This window comes from Ranitomeya imitator, chromosome 8 (assembly GCF_032444005.1).
Source record: "Ranitomeya imitator isolate aRanImi1 chromosome 8, aRanImi1.pri, whole genome shotgun sequence".
NCBI lineage: Eukaryota > Metazoa > Chordata > Amphibia > Anura > Dendrobatidae > Ranitomeya > Ranitomeya imitator.
Window position 1 is genome coordinate 200,498,919 of NC_091289.1, and position 19,280 is coordinate 200,518,198.

General features: G+C 49.0%; 1 protein-coding gene and 6 non-coding genes across 7 annotated transcripts in view; 2 read left to right on the forward strand and 5 right to left on the reverse strand.

The window, feature by feature from the left end:
• Nucleotides 1-19,280, reverse strand: part of ARMH1 (armadillo like helical domain containing 1) — a 155,325-nt gene that overhangs the window by 31,501 nt on the left and 104,544 nt on the right. The window lies entirely within an intron of this gene.
• LOC138648546 (U5 spliceosomal RNA) lies at nucleotides 2,034-2,148 on the reverse strand. Its single transcript, XR_011315158.1, has one exon. It is a non-coding gene; the product is annotated as a U5 spliceosomal RNA (small nuclear RNA).
• Nucleotides 3,440-3,587, forward strand: LOC138648529 (U12 minor spliceosomal RNA). The gene has a single exon (XR_011315142.1). It is a non-coding gene; the product is annotated as a U12 minor spliceosomal RNA (small nuclear RNA).
• LOC138648540 (U5 spliceosomal RNA) lies at nucleotides 5,240-5,354 on the reverse strand. Its single transcript, XR_011315152.1, has one exon. It is a non-coding gene; the product is annotated as a U5 spliceosomal RNA (small nuclear RNA).
• LOC138648548 (U5 spliceosomal RNA) lies at nucleotides 8,308-8,422 on the reverse strand. The gene has a single exon (XR_011315160.1). It is a non-coding gene; the product is annotated as a U5 spliceosomal RNA (small nuclear RNA).
• On the forward strand, nucleotides 14,733-14,880 carry LOC138648530 (U12 minor spliceosomal RNA). Its single transcript, XR_011315143.1, has one exon. It is a non-coding gene; the product is annotated as a U12 minor spliceosomal RNA (small nuclear RNA).
• LOC138648538 (U5 spliceosomal RNA) lies at nucleotides 16,228-16,342 on the reverse strand. The gene has a single exon (XR_011315150.1). It is a non-coding gene; the product is annotated as a U5 spliceosomal RNA (small nuclear RNA).

Sequence of the window (19,280 nt, forward strand, 5' to 3'; positions counted from 1 at the left end):
CTGATGTCGGCCGCAGCGCACACGTCGCCGGCGTCTGACGTCATTGTCAGTCGCCGGCGAGTGTGCGCTGCTGCAGGGAGCTCGCCGCCTGGAGCGCGGACAGGTGAGGAGACTGCTTGTTTTTTTTTTGGTTTTTTTTGGATCAGTTATCGGTGGACACACTGGGGGAGTGGGGGGCAATGCTGGAGGACACACTGGGGGGCAATGCTGGAGACACTGGGGCAGATTGGAGGACACACTGGGGGCAATGATGGAGACAGTGAGGCAGATTGGAGGACACACTGGGGGGGCAATGCTGGAGGACACAGTGGGGCAGATTGCTGGAGACAGTGGGGCAGATTGCTGGAGACAGTGGGGCAGATTGCTGGAGACAGTGAGGCAGATTGGAGGACACACTGGGGGGGGCAATGCTGGAGACACTGGGGCAGATTGGAGGACACACTGGGGGCAGTGCTGGAGACAGTGGGGCAGACTGGAGGACACACTGGGGGGCAAAGCTGGAAACACTGGGGCAGATTGGAGGACACACTGGGGGCAATGCTGGAGACAGTGGGGCAGATTGCTGGAGGACACACTGGGGGGCAATGCTGGGGGACACACTGGGGGCAATGCTGGAGACAGTGGGGCAGATTGCTGGAGACAGTGGGGCAGATTGCTGGAGACAGTGGGGCAGATTGCTGGAGACAGTGGGGCAGATTGCTGGAGACAGTGGGGCAGAATGCTGGAGACAGTGAGGCAGATTGGAGGACACACTGGGGGGGCAATGCTGGAGACACTGGGGCAGATTGAAGGACACACTGGGGGCAATGCTGGAGACAGTGAGGCAGATTGGAGGACACACTGGGGGCAATGCTGGAGACAGTGGGGCAGATTGGAGGACACACTGGGGGCAGATTGCTGGAGACACTGGGGGCAGATTGCTGGAGACACTGGGGGCAGAATGCTGGAGACACTGGGGCAGATTGCTGGAGACACTGGGGCAGATTGCTGGAGACACTGGGGCAGATTGCTGGAGACACTGGGGCAGATGATTGCTGGACACACTGGGGCAATGCTGGATACACTGGGGCAATGCTGGAGACACTGGGCCAGATTGCTGGACACACTGGTGGTAATATGCTGGACACACTGGGGCAGATTGCTGGACACACTGTCTGGGGGCAATATGCTGGACATACTGGGGCAGATTGCTGGACACACTGGGGGTAATATGCTGGACACACTGGGGGTAATATGCTGGACACACTGGGGGCAGGACTGGAGGCATGGGCAGAATGTAGACACGGGGCATGATTGGAGACATGGGGCAGGATGGATACAATAATAAAATAGACAATTGACATAACTGACAATGCGTTGTGTGACATGTCCAACATTCCAGCTTCTTTCTTCTGCGAATGCCTCAAAGCTGGCATTCTCTCAACATCAGGTGGGAAGAATGCCAGCTTCCAGTCATGCGCAGGAAAAAGAAGAAGCCAGACTGCTGGACTGATGTCATGCATCGCAAGCTCACAATGTAAGTTATTTATTTAATTTTTTACTGCTAATTACCATTGTTTCAGTCCAGTTGTGGCTTTATACAGCAGGGAGGAGCATTCCTTGCTGTACTAAGTGAACATTGGAGCGATTGATCTGTCAATGGCCCTTTAAACATATTGTACGGCTCTCGCGGAATTATATTTCAAAATATGTGGCGTTTACGGCTCTCTTAGCCAAAAAGGTTCCTGACCCCTGCTCTAGGATCTGTCCGACCCTGATCGTGTACAATGACAGATCTGATCTGCAGGAGGCAATTCTCAGCCATAACTCGGAAACACGGCGACCACAACTTCTCCTGTCATCAAGGCTCCAAATGGTCGAAGGGTTAACAAACCCCGAGGGGCCGAGGAGCCTGTGACCTCCCCGCTCTGCTGGATGTGACCACTCTGGAGAACTGGATGGTCACACAGTGCGGAGATCATGGAAGAACCAAAGCCCCAATAATCACTGACATCAGATGACGCCTCATTAACCTGTTATTCACCAGTACAAGGAGCCCAGCGAGCGCCGGGCAGCAAAAAATTTCATGAAACTCATAATTGTTCCTCTCCACGGAAATCTTTAGTAAAAGGCGAAAGATTTATTCGATCTGAAGAGAAACCAGAGTATAGAGAGGAGAGCGGCCGGCGTCACCCGGGGCCTGCGCTGCGCTCATCCCCCCCGCGGAGAGGACGGCCCCGGGATGGACTGTGGGGTCACGTTCTCCGGCCCCCGGACACAATGTATCTGATCTGTTACTGAATTTTACTACAAAAACTAACGATAATAAAGAAAGAAATGTTACAATTCTGAGGACAGGTCAGGTGCATCCTGGGGGATATGCAAATCACAGCAGGAGGCGGGGCATCACGTGGCTGCAGGATTTTGCAGAGAACTCGGAACTTTCCGGCAGTTTTTTTCTTTCTTATTCTCTGCGGTTTCTTCATTTCTCCTTTCCCGCCGCTGTACATTCTGGAGACCGTTCTTACAGTCACAGGACACGGAGAGACCCCGGCGGGGGCTGTAATAATAATAGGGTCTCGTCATTAGAGGTGAACGTCCGTGACTAATGTAAACGGTGCGGTTCCATTACCGTAAGGAAATGTGGGGACAGAAATCCGGTAATTCTGATGTTTGGATTTTTTCTCTGTGCGTTGGCCGTATGGGATAATTATATTTACACTTGGACAGATCGATTTTCCTCACACGGTTATACAAAAATGATATTTAATAAACTGGAAGAAATAAGGCTGGTTTCACATTTGCGTTTTAAACGCAAACGCATTTGGTGAAAAAACGCGTTTAAACGCTGCGTATTTTAGACGCATGCATTTTTGCATGTTTTGACGCGTTTACATGCATTTTTTCCTGCGTTTGCGTTTTTGAAACACATGATGAGAAGTGTGTGACAGCTGCCAATCATGAAAATCAACTAGAAAACCCACTATAAACAGAAATACCTAGGCTTAGGGTTAGGATCCCTAGAAACCCTAGGAATCCTAACCCTAAAACAAAAACCCTAACCCTAGGGACCGTAACCCTAGGGACCCTAACCCTTAGGGTTAGGATCACTTAGGGTTAGGGTTGGGGGGTGGCTTTTCAGTGTGTATTCTTGTGTTTTTCTATAAAAACGCATGCAAACGCATGTGCTTAAAAACGCATGCGTTTACATAGACATCAATAGGTTTTTTTTGCCGCAAAAAAACGCATGCGTTAATGCCATAATGCATTTCAGCTGCACCAATAAACCATAAATAACATTTCCATCAATAATTTCAGACCTCGTCATCCTCATCACCGAGCACTGACTATTATGTAATTCCACCGTGTGACACGAGGCGGAGGAGGCGCCAGTCAGCTCTCCCTAATACAGCCCGGGGGGCCGCACAGGGCGACAGCTCCGGGGTCACACAGGGAGGGTATGCCTTAAACTAATGAGTAAGGAAATAAAGAGGCAGGTGACACCTGGCTCCTCACTACTTATGTGAGAGGAATTTTTGGATGGGTACAGGTCGCCCCATGGAGGATCTCCCTACATTGCAGAACCTCCAGGAGCCGTGATCTGCCCGATCCCTGATCTTGTACAATGATAGAACAAGTGAATTTTCGGCTTCTACCGAGCGCGGCGACTCGTCTGTACGGTGAAGTGATCGCGGAGACAAAGAACGCAGCGAAACGCGAGTCTGCGGCCGGTACAAGTGCAGATAAAACTACAAGGGTTAATTATTCATTTAGTGGTTTATAAATTCAGATCTTTGTGACATTATCGGTCTCAGAAAATGAAAACACAAAATGAAGATTTTGTTTTTTGGGTTTTGTTTTCATTTCCCATCCTTGGAGCTCGGTGACGGCTGCTTTTCTGTGTCGAACTGATGCTTTATTGATGATGTTCTTTTCGGAGACATGCGGCCACCGAAAACAGCAATTCTAGCATTTTGGCCCCGATTCATCTCTGAGACTTTTAATTCACTTTTCTTTTTTTGTTTTGTAATATCGCTCACTATTATTGCACCAAATTCATCAAAATGGCGCTGGCGGTTCAAGAATTTGGTACAAAGTCAAACATTAACCTTTTTCCTATCGCTTGTTTCCTTTTTGAAAGACGGACATAAGACCACCCAGGGGGCGGCGGAGGGGGCACAACATTTTAGGCTAGGGTCACATTGCGTTAGGGCAGTCCGTTTAGCGCATAGCGCTATGGACTGCGTTAACGCAATGTCCCAAAAGGGATCACGTTAGCCGATCCCGCTAGCGCAGATCCCCGATCTGCAAGCAACGTTCGCGGTCCGTCACTCAAATGACGGCACATCGCTAGTGCACGCCCAATGTGGGCGTGCGCTAGCGATGCGTTCGCCAAAGACATTAATGGCGGCGTTAACGGACTACGTTACACCGCGTTATGCCGCGGTGTAACGTAGTCCATTAAACGGGGTCACATAACGCAATGTGACCCTAGCCTTACTGAGTTTTGAAAAGACGCAATTGATCAATCAGACAAAAAAAACAGCTGAAATCGCTAAACTCTGCTCACAAAGCGGAAAAATCAACAACAGGCAACAAATATAAAACGGAATTCAAAAAAGCCACAAATAGAATAATGAATTGGGTGCAAACAGAAAGTTACCAAAACAAGAAAAAAAACTGACGCAAAGGCAGCGATGAATCAGGGCCTTAGTCTATATACTGCGATGAATCAGGGCCTTAGTCTATATACTGCGATGAATAAGGGCCTTAGTCTATATACTGCGATGAATCAGGGCCTTAGTCTATATACTGCGATGAATCAGGGCCTTAGTCTATATACTGCGATGAATCAGGGCCTTAGTCTATATACTGCGATGAATCAGGGCCTTAGTCTATATACTGCGATGAATCAGGGCCTTAGTCTATATACTGCGATGAATCAGGGCCTTAGTCTATATACTGCGATGAATCAGGGCCTTAGTCTATATACTGCGATGAATCAGGGCCTTACTCTATATACTGCTGACCCAGAGCATGGGGTGGGATGGACGAGGACACTGAAGACACGTCCCTGTAACAGTGCGGAAACAAACCTCAGTAACCTGCAGAAAAGCAGCAGTTTGAGACGTTTCACACAGAGATCTGCCAATATCTGGGCACTGCTGGCACAATGGTGACAAAAGGCACATTACTGTGTGCACCATACATCACCCCCATAACAAAACACCCAGATTAACCTGTTATTCACCAGAACAGGAGCCCAGCGAGCGCCAGGCATCAAAAAATTATATGAAACTCATAATTGTTCCTCTCCACGGAAATCTTTAGTAAAAGGCGAAAGATTTATTCGATTTGAAGAGAAACCAGAGTATAGAGAGAAGAGCGGCCGGCGTCACCCGGGGCCTGAGCTGCGCTCATCCCCCCCGCGGAGAGGACGGCCCCGGGATGGACTGTGGGGTCACGTTCTCCGGCCCCCGGACACAATGTATCTGATCTATTACTGAACTTTACTACAAAAACTAACGGAAAAAAAGAAAGAAATGTTACAATTCTGAGGACGGGTCAGGTGCATCCTGGGGGATAAGCAAATCTCAGAAGGAGGCGGTCAAAAGGTTTCTATAGAGACACAGCTCATTCCTCCAGTATAGAGCTCATTCCTCCAGTATAGGGCTCATTCCTCCAGTACAGGGCTCATTCCTCCAGTATAGAGCTCATTCCTCCAGTATAGGGCTCATTCCTCCAGTATAGAGCTCATTCCTCCAGTATAGGGCTCATTCCTCCAGTATAGGGCTCATTCCTCCAGTATAGGGCTCATTCCTCCAGTATAGGGCTCATTCCTCCAGTATAGAGCTCATTCCTCCAGTATAGGGCTCATTCAAGGATGTTTCAGATGTTGTCAGTATTTAGCACAGTAAAGACCCAGCATGAAGCCGGCGGGGGATGGGAGGAGCAGATCACACAGATAATTGTTCGGATAGATTCTTCGGAATCCTCTTGCACTATTCGGTGATAATGAAATCCATAATGCAGCCCCAGCACAGGGAACAGAGGACGGAGCGACAGGGGCAAAGACCCCGCACAAAGGCGTTTTCTATACAAGTGGGCACCTTCAGCAGTATTGACATCTTGTAGACGTGTATGAATGACCTGGGTGGCAGACCCTACAACACGTCCCACAATCTCTATTCAATGGCCGTATCTGCGGAGTGATCCGTGCCGGGTCCAAATCGCTGCCACCACACGATGGGACTAAGGCTACTTTCACACTTGCGTTGTTTGCTGTACGTCACAATGCGTCATTTGGGGGTAAAAAAACGCATCCTGCAAAGTTGCCCGCAGGATGCGTTTTTCTCCATAGACTTGCATTAGCGACGTATGGCCACACGTCGCATCCGTCATGCGACGGATGCATCGTGTTTTGGCGGACCGTCGGCACAAAAAAAGTTACATGTAACATTTTTTCTACGTCGCGTCCGCCATTTTTAACCACGCATGCGCGGCCGAAACACCGCCCCCTCCTCCCCGGACATTACAATGGGGCAGCGGATGCGTTGAAAAACTGCATTCGCTGCCCCCGTTGTTCATTATTTCACAACGTGCGTCGGTACGTCTGCCCGACGCATAGCAACGGGCCCGTACCGACGCAAGTGTGAAAGTAGCCTAATACTGCCAGCTTGATAATGTATGATGGCGGCACTACACTGCATAACCTCCAGGAGCTGTGACCTGCTCGACCTCTGTGTACAATGATAGAGATCTGATCGCAGACACCGTCTGGACAGAACAGAGCGATCACCACATCGGAACGACATGAGGTCAAGTCATTTTCTGCGCCGATCGAAGCTCAGTCGATAACCTCGTCCAGATGTGCCGGACCTTCAGACAAGCTGCAGAAGCCAAAATCAGCTGCAGGAAGAAGGAAGTCATGCTCTTCGGAGACTGGCAACCAGGGCTCTGGAGTCAGGAAGCCAAACCACCGACTCCACTGGTCACTACTGAGCATGTGCAGAAAGTGCAGCACAGATTCATCTCCACTAAAAGCCGAGATCCTCGGATCAGGAACAGAACAGACATTTATAGGACACATCAGAACATGAAGATTTTGTTTTTTGGGTTTTGTTTTCATTTCCCATCCTTGGAGCTCGGTGACGGCTGCTTTTCTGTGTCGAACTGATGCTTTATTGATGATGTTCTTTTCGGAGACATGCGGCCACCGAAAACAGCAATTCTGGCATTTTGGCCCTGATTCATCTCTGAGACTTTTAATTCACTTTTCTTTTTTTGTTTTGTAATATCGCTCACTATTGTTGCACCAAATTCATCAAAATGGCGCTGGCGGTTCATGAATTTGGTACAAAGTCAAACATTAACCTTTTCCTATCGCTTGCTTCCTTTTTGAAAGACGGACATAAGACCACCCAGGGGGCGGCGGAGGGGGCACAACATTTTACAGAGTTTTGAAAAGACGCAATTGATGAATCAGACAAAAAGCAGCTGAAATCGCTAAACTCTGCTCACAAAGCGGAAAAAACAACAACAGGTGACAAATATAAAACGGAATTCAAAAAAGCCACAAATAGAATAATGAATTGGGTGCAAACAGAAAGTTACCAAAACTAGAAAAAAAACAGGCGCAAAGGCAGCGATGAATCAGGGCCTTAGTCTATATACTGCGATGAATCAGGACCTTAGTCTATATACTGCGATGAATCAGGGCCTTAGTGTATATACTGCGATGAATCAGGGCCTTAGTCTATATACTGCGATGAATCAGGGTCTTAGTCTATATACTGCGATGAATCAGGGCCTTAGTCTATATACTGCGATGAATCAGGGCCTTAGTCTATATACTGCGATGAATCAGGGCCTTAGTCTATATACTGCGATGAATCAGGGCCTTAGTCTATATACTGCGATGAATCAGGGCCTTAGTCTATATACTGCGATGAATCAGGGCCTTAGTCTATATACTGCGATGAATCAGGGTCTTAGTCTATATACTGCGATGAATCAGGGCCTTAGTCTATATACTGCGATGAATCAGGGCCTTAGTCTATATACTGCGATGAATCAGGGCCTTAGTCTATATACTGCTGACCCAGAGCATGGGGTGAATGGACGAGGACACTGAAGACACGTCCCTGTAACAGTGTGGAAACCTCAGGAACCTGCAGAAAAAGCGGCAGCTTGAGACGTTTCACACAGCGATACCCTAACATCTGGGCGCTGCTGGCGCAATAGTGACAGTTGACACATTACTGTGTGCGCCATACATCACCCCCATAACAAAACACCAAGATTAACCTGTTATTCACCAGTACAAGGAGCCCAGCGAGCGCCGGGCAGCAAAAAATTACATGAAACTCATAATTCTTCCTCTCCACGGAAATCTTTAGTAAAAGGCGAAAGATTTATTCGATCTGAAGAGAAACCAGAGTATAGAGAGAAGAGCGGCCGGCGTCACCCGGGGCCTGAGCTGCGCTCATCCCCCCCCGCGGAGAGGACGGCCCCGGGATGGACTGTGGGGTCACGTGCTCCGGCCCCCGGACACAATGTATCTGATCTGTTACTGAACTTTACTACAAAAACTAACGTTAATAAAGAAAGAAATGTTACAATTCTGAGGACGGGCCAGGTGCATCCTGGGGGATATGCAAATCACAGCAGGAGGCGGGGCATCACGTGGCTGCAGGATTTTGCAGAGAACTCAGAACTTTCCAGCAGTTTTTTTCTTTCTTATTCTCTGCGGTTTCTTCATTTCTCCTTTCCCGCTGCTTTACATTCTGGAGACCGTTCTTAGGTAACGTTCACACTAGCGTTCTGCTAGTGTGCGTCGGGTTAGCGTAGGGCGACGCAGCGGCGACACACGCGTCATGCGCCCCTATATTTAACATGGGGGACGCATGCGTTTTTGTTTGTTGCGTTGTGCGACGCATGCGTCTTTTTTGCCGCAAGCGTCGGACCAAGAAAACGCAACAAGTTGCATTTTTCTTGCGTCCGATTTTCGGCAAAAAACGACGCATGCGTCGCAAAACGCAGCGTTTTTGCGTGCGTTTTGCCGCGTTTTTGCGTGCGTTGTGTCGCCGACGCAGCGGCGCACAACGCTAGTGTGAACGTAGCCTTACAGTCACAGGACACGGAGAGACCCCGGTGGGGGCTGTAATAATAATAGGGTCTCGTCATTAGAGGTGAACGTCCGTGACTAATGTAAACGGTGCGGTTCCATTACCTTAAGGAAATGTGGGGACAGAAATCCGGTAATTCTGATGTTTGGATTTTTTCTCTGTGCGTTGGCCGAATCGGATAATTATATTTACACTTGGACAGATCGATTTTCCTCACACGGTTATACAAAAATGATATTTAATAAACTGGAAGAAATAAGTGATTTGATTTTCTCCTCCCCGTACTGTACTGGACCCTGTGATCGCCTGACTGCTTGTCCTGCATCCTACAATACTGGACTCAGAACCTAGAGAACATGGCGCTGTGTGAATAGGAAGATGGCCGCGACGTTGCTCTTCATCAGACCCCGGCTGCCAGGACAACTCATATTATTATTATTTATTTATTTATATAGCACCATTAATTCCATGGTGCTGTCCATGTGAAAAGAGGTTACATACAGGGTTACAGATATCGTTAACAGTAAACAAATTTACAGTGACAGACTGGTACAGAGGGGAGAGGACCCTGTCCTTGCGGATTTACATTCTTCAGGATAATGGGGAAGAGACAGGAGTTTGATGTGCTGCAGCACTGGTGGTGGTGAGGCGGCAGCTCGGGTGGTCATGGCAGCAGCTCGGGGGGTCGTGGCGGCAGCTAGGGTGGTCGGTGACGTGGCGGCAGTTAGGGTGTCAGTGACATGGCAGCAGCTCGGGTGGTCGGTGATGTGGCGGCAGCTCGGGTGGTCGGTGACGTGGTGGCAGCTCGGGCGGTTGGTGAGGCGGCAGAATGGTTATTGCAGGCTGTAGGCTTTCCTGAAGAGATGGGTTTTCAGGTTCCGTCTGAAGGATCCGAGGGTGGTGGATAATCGGATGTGTTGAGGCAAAGAATTACAGAGGATGGGGGATATTCGTGAGAAATCTTGGAAGCGGTTGTGTGAGGAACGAATAAGTGTGGAGGAGAGAAGGAGGTCTTGGGAGGATCGGAGATTACGTGAGGGAAGATAGTAGGAGATTAGTTCAGAGATATAGGGAGGGGACAGGTTGTGAATGACTTTGTAGATCAGTGTTAGTAGTTTGATCTCGGTTCGTTGGGGAATTGGGAGCCAGTGGAGGGATTTGCAGAGGGGAGAAGCAGGGGAGTAGTGAGGAGAGAGGTGGATTAGGCGGGCAGCAGAGTTGAGGACAGACGGGAGCGGTGCAAGAGAGCTAGCGGGGAGGCCACAGAGGAGGGTGTTGCAGTAATCGAGGCGGGAGATGATGAGGGCATACACAAGAGTTTTAGTAGATTGTGGGCTGAGGAAGCGACGGATTCTGGCAATATTTTTGAGTTGGAGGCAACAGGAGGTGGCAAGGGTTTGGACGTGCGGTTTGAAGGACAGGGCAGAGTCAAGAGTTACCCCGAGGCAGTGGATTTCAGGTGCGGGAGAGAGTGTGATGCCATTTACTATAATAGATAGTTCAGGTAGGGGGGATACGTGAGATGGGGGAAAGACGATGAGTTCGGTTTTGTCTACATTGAGTTTTAGGAAGCGAGAGGTGAAGAAGGAGGATATGGCTGACAGACACTTCGGGATTCTGGATAGCAGAGAGGCGACATCTGAGCCAGAGAGGTAGATCTGAGTGTCGTCCGCATATAGGTGGTACTGGAAGCCATGGGACTTTATGAGTTGTCCTAGGCCAAGGGTATAGATGGAAAAAAGTAGGGGCCCTAGGACAGAGCCTTGAGGGACTCCAACAGAGAGAGGGCAGGATGAGGAGGTGGTGTGGGAGTGGGAAACGCTAAATGTGCGGTCGGAAAGGTATGAGGCAATCCAGGACAGGGCAAGGCCTTTGATGCCGAGGGAAGAAAGAATCTGTAGCAGTAGGAGGTGGTCGACTGTGTCAAAAGCAGAGGACAGATCGAGAAGGAGGAAGATGGAGAACTGTCTGTTAGCTTTGGCTGTAAGTCATTAGTAATTTTGGTCAGAGCAGTTTCGGTGGAGTGGTGGGGGCGGAAGCCAGATTGGAGGTTGTCAAGGAGAGAGTTAGATGAGAGGTGGGAGGAAAGTTGACCATGGACGTGCTGCTCAAGGAGTTTGGAAGCAAACGGGAGCAGTGATATGGGGCGGTAGCTGAGCATAGCGGTTGGGTCAAGGTTAGCTTTTTTGAGGATGGGTGTGATGGTGGCATGTTTGAAGGCAGAGGGGAACGTACCAGAAGACAGCGATAGGTTGAAGAGATGGGTTAGGGCTGGAATGAGCGTGTTAGTGAGGTTGGGGAGCAAGTGGGAAGGGGATGGGGTCAAGTGCACAGGTGGTGAGGTGTGATTTGGAAAGGAGGCGAGTAATTTCTCCTTCAGTGATGTTGGAGAGGGAAGTTATTGGGGAAGGGCAGAGGTTTGATATATGGAGTGGTTGGGGAGGTGGAAAAGTAAAGGTTTGCCTTGTTTGGTCGATCTTGTTTTTTAAGTAGGTGGCAAAGTCCTCAGAAGAGATTAGGGGAGTTGGAGGTGGCAGTGGTGGGCGGAGGAGAGAGTTAAATGTGCTGAACAGTTGTTTTGGGTTGTAGGATAGTAAAGATACAAGGCTATTGAAATAGGTCTGTTTAGCAGAAGTGAGGGCTAGTTTGAAGGCAAGTGTAGCTTGTTTGAAAGTGGTGAAGTTGTCTGGCAGGCGTGTTTTTTTCCAACACCGCTCATCGACCCTGGATGCTTGTAGGAATTTTTTGGTGAGGTTGTTATGCCAGGGTTGCTTATTGATTCGCTGCACTCCACCATGCATGAGAGGGGCGACTGAGTCTATGGCTGATGTGAGGGTGGAGTTATAGAAAGCGGTGGCGCTATCCGTGTTGTGAAGTGAAGATATGGAGGACAGGGGTAGAAGAGAGTCTGGGAGTCTGTGAATGTCTAGGTGTGCAAGGTTTCTGCAAGGATGTGGTACTAGCTGGATGTGGGGGGCAGGTGAGGAGGACAAGGAAGAGAAGGTGAGTAGATGGTGGTCAGATAAGGGGAAGGGAGAGGTTGTGAGATTAGATAAGGAACAGAGGCAGGTGAAGATGAGGTCTAGCGTATGTCCGTCTGTGTGGGGGGCTGTGGAGGACCACTGAGTAAGTCCAAAGGATGAGGTAAGGGCCAGGAGCTTGTAGGCTGCTGATTGGCGGGTGTCAGTAGGGATATTAAAGTCATCCATTATGATGGTGGGGATGTCAGCAGAGATAAAGTGAAGGAGCCAGGTGGAGAATTGGTCAATGAAGGCAGTGGCTGAGCCCGGTGGTCGGTATATGACAGCCATTAGGAGATTAGAGGGAAAGTACATAGTTACATAGTTATTAAGGTTGAAGGAAGACTATAAGTCCATCTAGTTCACCCCATAGCCTAACCTAACATGCCCTAACATGTTGATCCAGAGGAAGGAAAAAAAAACCCATGTGGCAAAGAGTAAGCTCCACTTTGGGGAAAAAAATTCCTTCCCGACTCCACATACGGCAATCAGACTAGTTCCCTGGATCAACGCCCTATCAATGAATCTAGTGTATATACCCTGTAACATTATACTTTTCCACAGTAGATACGGACAGAGTGAACCTCGAAAGAAGGGAGGTTAAGGGAGGGTGGGGGTTGGATAGGGTTGAAGTAGCAGTTTTTAGAAAAAAGGAAACCCACTCCTCCGCCATGTCTCATAGGGACGTCGATGAGAGCCCCTGCACACTGCCATCACAGACAGTGAAAGTTTTCTTTTAAGGCGCCCGATTACTGAGCTTTATACCTGAGTGCACTTAATTAAGTGCCACAAAAAAAAGCGCACCAGGACGCGGTGAAGGGTGACTCCCACTGGCAGGAGAAAGACCCTCAATAAACTTTCCCCATCCCTCCAAACCATAGCAAGGGTCAGGGACTAGTGGGCTCCCCCAGCCGAAGTTTAGGGAGACCCAATCTTGCTTCCAGCATCCTTCTGGGCTGACACCCCAGCAGAACTAGGAGCCGCCTTGGTCAGGTCCCTCCCAAGAGAGGAGAGCCGGGGTATTCATGGCCGAGCGGAGCCCGATAGCCACACACTCCCGCAGACCGATCAGGAGGGAACCCATAAATGAACCGCACCCCGAAAAGTCCTAGTGACAAGGACACACGTGAAATGGGAGACACACAGGTCAAGACAAAATGAGTCGTGAAGGTTTACAGCGTAAAAGCGACTGGACCCTCAGAAGGAAATTCCAAAAATTCCCCATCAGCCAGGAGGCCCGGACAAGGGCGTGTGCTCAGAACAAATGAACGTGAAGTGCCGTGAAAATGTGCCAAGCGTCTCACTCCGGGCTTTCACTTACCCAGCCTCATGGATCTGGTTGCTGGGGGGCCGGGGTATCTCACCGGATGAGTGTATAAGCCACCCAGCATACTGCCCAGTGCACCACCCAGAGTGCGTGATGGACCCTTCTACTAAGATGGCCGGTCCTACTACCATCAATTCTAACAATACTACACTTGATCTTGGCCAAAATGCTGAGAAGTAATTCCAGGTACTGAAATGTCAGACACTGTCAGCGCCATGTACATGGTTGCACAGCAGCTATTGGAGCCAGCTCTGGTCGCTGCCAGCTGTATGACACCGCACCTGCCGGCTGCAAACGTCAGGACCCGTCGTAGAACAAACGATTACATCCTACATTGGGAAGAGGTTATAAAACCGCACAGTCTGCAGCACAGCGAAAGGGAGTAACTGCTGTATCCTGACATCTGCCGCCTGCGGCTCCTCCCGCTGATCCCCGATTATCCCCTGCACTCTATGGGCAGCTTCATGGTCGTCTCTGCGGTGGGATCCGGCGTAGTCCACATCAGTGCAGCCACATGGCAGTGTTAGGCCCCGTTCACACATCAGTCTTTTGCCGTCAGTCTCAATCCGACGAATGTTGCTGCTGAATCTGTTTTTTACTCATAGACTTGTATTAGCGATGGATTGTGACGGATCGCCTCATGTTTCTTCCGTTGATCACCGGATCCATTGAAAATTGTTTATACGGCGGCCGGAGAAAACAGACATAGTAACGTTTTTTGTGTCCGTCGAAAAAACGGATAGCGACGGATCTGTCACCGTCCGTCATTTCCTAGAATGGAAGCCTATGGCACCGGATCCGTCAAATGACAATCCTGCGACGGATTCCGTTTTTTTTAACTGAGCATGCACCAATTTCTTTAGGATCCAATTAGCCGGATCAGCTAGTCAGATATGGAGAAAAACCAGATCCGTCGCATCAGTTTTTCACAATCTGCGACGGATCCGTTTTTTCCAACATTCGACGGATTGTGACTGATGGCAAAAACCAGATGTGTGAAAAGGGCCTTACTGATGGCGGCACTATAGAAGTGGGCGGTGGCAATGATGTCACCACGCCCACCAGCCGTTCACTACCCATAATGCATTTCAGCTGCACCAATAAACCATAAATAACATTTCCATCAATAATTTCAGACCTCGTCATCCTCATCACCGAGCACTGACTATTATGTAATTCCACCGTGTGACACGAGGCGGAGGAGGCGCCAGTCAGCTCTCCCTAATACAGCCCGGGGGGCCGCACAGGGCGACAGCTCCGGGGTCACACAGGGAGGGTATGCCTTAAACTAATGAGTAAGGAAATAAAGAGGCAGGTGACACCTGGCTCCTCACTACTTATGTGAGAGGAATTTTTGGATGGGTACAGGTCGCCCCATGGAGGATCTCCCTACATTGCAGAACCTCCAGGAGCCGTGATCTGCCCGATCCCTGATCTTGTACAATGATAGAAAAGTGAATTGTCGGCTTCTACCGAGCGCGGCGACTCGTCTGTACGGTGAAGTGATCGCGGAGACAAAGAACGCAGCGAAACGCGAGTCTGCGGCCGCTACAAGTGCAGACAAAACTACAAGGGTTAATTATTCATTTAGTGGTTTATAAATTCAGATCTTTGTGACGTTATCGGTCTCAGAAAATGAAAACACAAAATGAAGATTTTGTTTTTTGGGTTTTGTTTTCATTTCCCATCCTTGGAGCTCGGTGACGGCTGCTTTTCTGTGTCGAACTGATGCTTTATTGGTGATGTTCTTTTCTGAAACATGCGGCCACCGAAAACAGCAATTCTGGCATTTTGGCCCCGATTCATCTCTGAGACTTTTAATTCACTTTTCTTTTTTTGTTTTGTAATATCGCTCACTATTATTGCACCAAATTCATCAAAATGGCGCTGGCGGTTCAAGAATTTGGTACAAAGTCAAACATTAACCTTTTCCTATCGCTTGTTTCCTTTTTGAAAGACGAGCATAAGACCACCCAGGGGGCGGCGGAGGGGGCACAACATTTTACAGAGTTTTCAAAAGACGCAATTGATGAATCAGACAAAAAACAGCTGAAATCACTAAACTCTGCTCACAAAGCGGAAAATACAACAGGCGACAAATATAAAATGGAATTCAAAAAAGCTCAAAAAAGCCACAAACAGAATAATGAATTGGGTGCAAACAGAAAGTTACCAAAACTAGAAAAAAAACAGGCGCAAAGGCAGCGATGAATCAGGGCCTTAGTCTATATACTGCGATGAATCAGGGCCTTAGTCTATATACTGCGATGAATCAGGGCGTTAGTCTATATACTGCGATGAATCAGGGCCTTAGTCTATATACTGCGATGAATCAGGGCCTTAGTCTATATACTGCGATGAATCAGGGCCTTAGTCTATATACTGCGATGAATCAGGGCGTTAGTCTATATACTGCGATGAATCAGGGCCTTAGTCTATATACTGCGATGAATCAGGGCCTTAGTCTATATACTGCGATGAATCAGGGCCTTAGTCTATATACTGCGATGAATCAGGGCCTTAGTCTATATACTGCGATGAATCAGGGCCTTAGTCTATATACTGCTGACCCAGAGCATGGGGTGGAATGGATGAGGACACTGAAGACACGTCCCTGTAACAGTGTGGAAACCTCAGGAACCTGCAGAAAAAGCGGCAGCTTGAGACGTTTCACACAGCGATACCCTTACATCTGGGCGCACATTACTGTGTGCGCCATACATCACCCCCATAACAAAACACCAAGATTAACCTGTTATTCACCAGTACAAGGAGCCCAGCGAGCGCCGGGCATCAAAAAATTACATGAAACTCATAATTGTTCCTCTCCACGGAAATCTTTAGTAAAAGGCGAAAGATTTATTCGATCTGAAGAGAAACCAGAGTATAGAGAGAAGAGCGGCCGGCGTCACCCGGGGTCTGCGCTGCGCTCATCCCCCCCGCGGAGAGGACGGCCCCGGGATGGACTGTGGGGTCACGTTCTCCGGCCCCCGGACACAATGTATCTGATCTGTTACTGAACTTTACTACAAAAACTAACGGAAATAAAGAAAGAAATGTTACAATTCTGAGGAGGGGTCAGGTGCATGCTGGGGGATATGCAAATCACAGCAGGAGGCGGGGCGTCATGTGGCTGCAGGATTTTGCAGAGAACTCGGAACTTTCCGGCAGTTTTTTTCTTTCTTATTCTCTGCGGCTTCTTCATTTCTCCTTTCCCGCCGCTGTACATTCTGGAGACCGTTCTTACAGTCACAGGACACGGAGAGACCCCGGCGGGGGCTGTAATAATAATAGGGTCTCGTCATTAGAGGTGAACGTCCGTGACTAATGTAAACGGTGCGGTTCCATTACCGTAAGGAAATGTGGGGACAGAAATCCGGTAATTCTGATGTTTGGATTTTTTCTCTGTGCGTTGGCCGTATGGGATAATTATATTTACACTTGGACAGATCGATTTTCCTCACACGGTTATACAAAAATGATATTTAATAAACTGGAAGAAATAAGTGATTTGATGTTCTCCTCCCCGTACTGTACTGGACCCTGTGACCGCCTGACTGCTTGTCCTGCATCCTACAATACTGGACTCAGAACCTAGAGAACATGGCGCTGTGTGAATAGGAAGATGGCCGCGACGTTGCTCTTCATCAGACCCCGGCTGCCAGGACAACTCATAGGGAGGACGATGAGAGCCCCTGCACACAGCCATCACAGACAGAGAAAGTCTTCTTTTAAGGCGCCCGATTACTGAGCTTTATACCTGAGTGCACTTAATTAAGTGCCACAAAAAAAGTGCACCAGGACGTGGTAAATGGTGACTCCCACCGGCAGGAGAAAGACCCTCAATGAACCATCCCCATCCCTCAAGGGTCAGGGACTAGTGGGCTCCCCCAGCCGAAGTTTAGGGAGACCCAATCTTGCTTCCAGCATCCTTCTGGGCTGACACCCCAACAGAACTAGGAGCCGCATGGGTCAGGTCCCTCCCAAGAGAGGAGAGCCGGGGTATTCATGGGCGAGCGGAGCCCGATAGCCACACACTCCCGCAGACCGGTCAGCAGGGAACCCATAAAGGAACCGCACCCCGAAAAGTCCTAGTGACAAGGACACACGTGAAATGGGAGACACACAGGTCAAGACAAAATGAGTCGTGAAGGTTTACAGCGTAAAAGCGACTGGACCCTCAGAAGGAAATTCCAAAAATTCCCCATCAGCCAGGAGGCCCGGACAAGGGCGTGTGCTCAGAACAAATGAATGTGAAGTGCCGTGAAAATGTGCCAAGCTCCTCACTCCGGGCTTTCACTTACCCAGCCTCATGGATCTGGTTGCTGGGGGGCCGGGGTATCTCACCGGATGAGTGTATAAGCCACCCAGCATACTGCCCAGTGCACCACCCAGAGTGCGTGATGGACCCTTCTACTAAGATGGCCGGTCCTACTACCATCAATTCTAACAATACTACACTTGATCTTGGCCAAAATGCTGAGAAGTAATTCCGGGTACTGAAATGTCAGACACTGTCAGCGCCATGTACATGGTTGCACAGCAGCTATTGGAGCCAGCTCTGGTCGCTGCCAGCTGTATGACACCGCACCTGCCGGCTGCAAACGTCAGGACCCGTCGTAGAACAAACGATTACATCCTACACTGGGAAGAGGTTCTAGAACCGCACAGTCTGCAGCACAGCGAAAGGGAGTAACTGCTGTATCCTGACATCTGCCGCCTGCGGCTCCTCCCGCTGATCCCCGATTATCCCCTGCACTCTATGGGCAGCTTCATGGTCGTCTCTGCGGTGGGATCAGTCTCAATCCGGCGAATGTTTCTGCTGGATCCATTTTTTTCTCATAGACTTGTGTTAACGACAGATTGTGACGCATGGCCTCACATTTCGTCCGTCGATCACCAGATTTGTCGAAAATTGATTATCCGGCGGCCGGAGAAAACGGACATAGTAAAGTTTTTTGTGTCCGATGAAAAAATGGACAGCAACGGATCCGTCGCCGTCCGTTGTTTGATAGAACGGAACGCTATGGCGCCAGATTCCGTTTTTTTAACTGAACATGCACCGATTTGTTTAGGATCCAATTAGCCGGATCAACTGGTCAGATCTGGAGAAATAACGGATCTGTCGCATCAGATTTTCACAATCTGCGATGGATCCATTTTTTTTCAACATTCGACGGATTATGCCTGATGCAAAAAACTGATGTGTGAAAGGGGCCTTAGGCTACTTTCACACATCAGGATGTTTGCATCGGGCACAATCCGGCGAATGTTGGAAAAATCGGATCCGGCGCAGATTGTGAAAAACTGATGTGACGGCTCCGGATAGCATATCTAGATTATTGGATAAAAAAAATTTGGAGCATGCTCAGTTTAAAAAAACGGAATCCGTCATTTTCCGGATCCGTCACCTTCCGGCTCCCATAGCCTTCCATTCTAGCAAACAGCCGGAAGCGCCGGCGCTTCTGGATTTTCCGCCGGAGACAAAAAACGTTGCTATGGAAGTTTTTTCCAGAAATAGGAAACAACCGATTTGCCAGATCCAGCGAAAAATAGATGAAACACAATGTCATCCGGCGCAATCCGGCACTAAGGCTACTTTCACACTTCCGTTTTTTTAAATCCGCCACAATGCGTCGGCGCGACGTATTGACGGATGTGTCAAAAATAGTGAAAACGGATGCAACACATCCAGTATTTCGACGGATCCGCTAGACGGTTCCGTCAAAAAACTGGATCCGTTGCATCCGTTTTGTCCGTTTTTACCATCCGTTTTTTTTACGGATCCGTTTTTCCATGCCTAAAAAAAAATGGGACTCTCCCAAA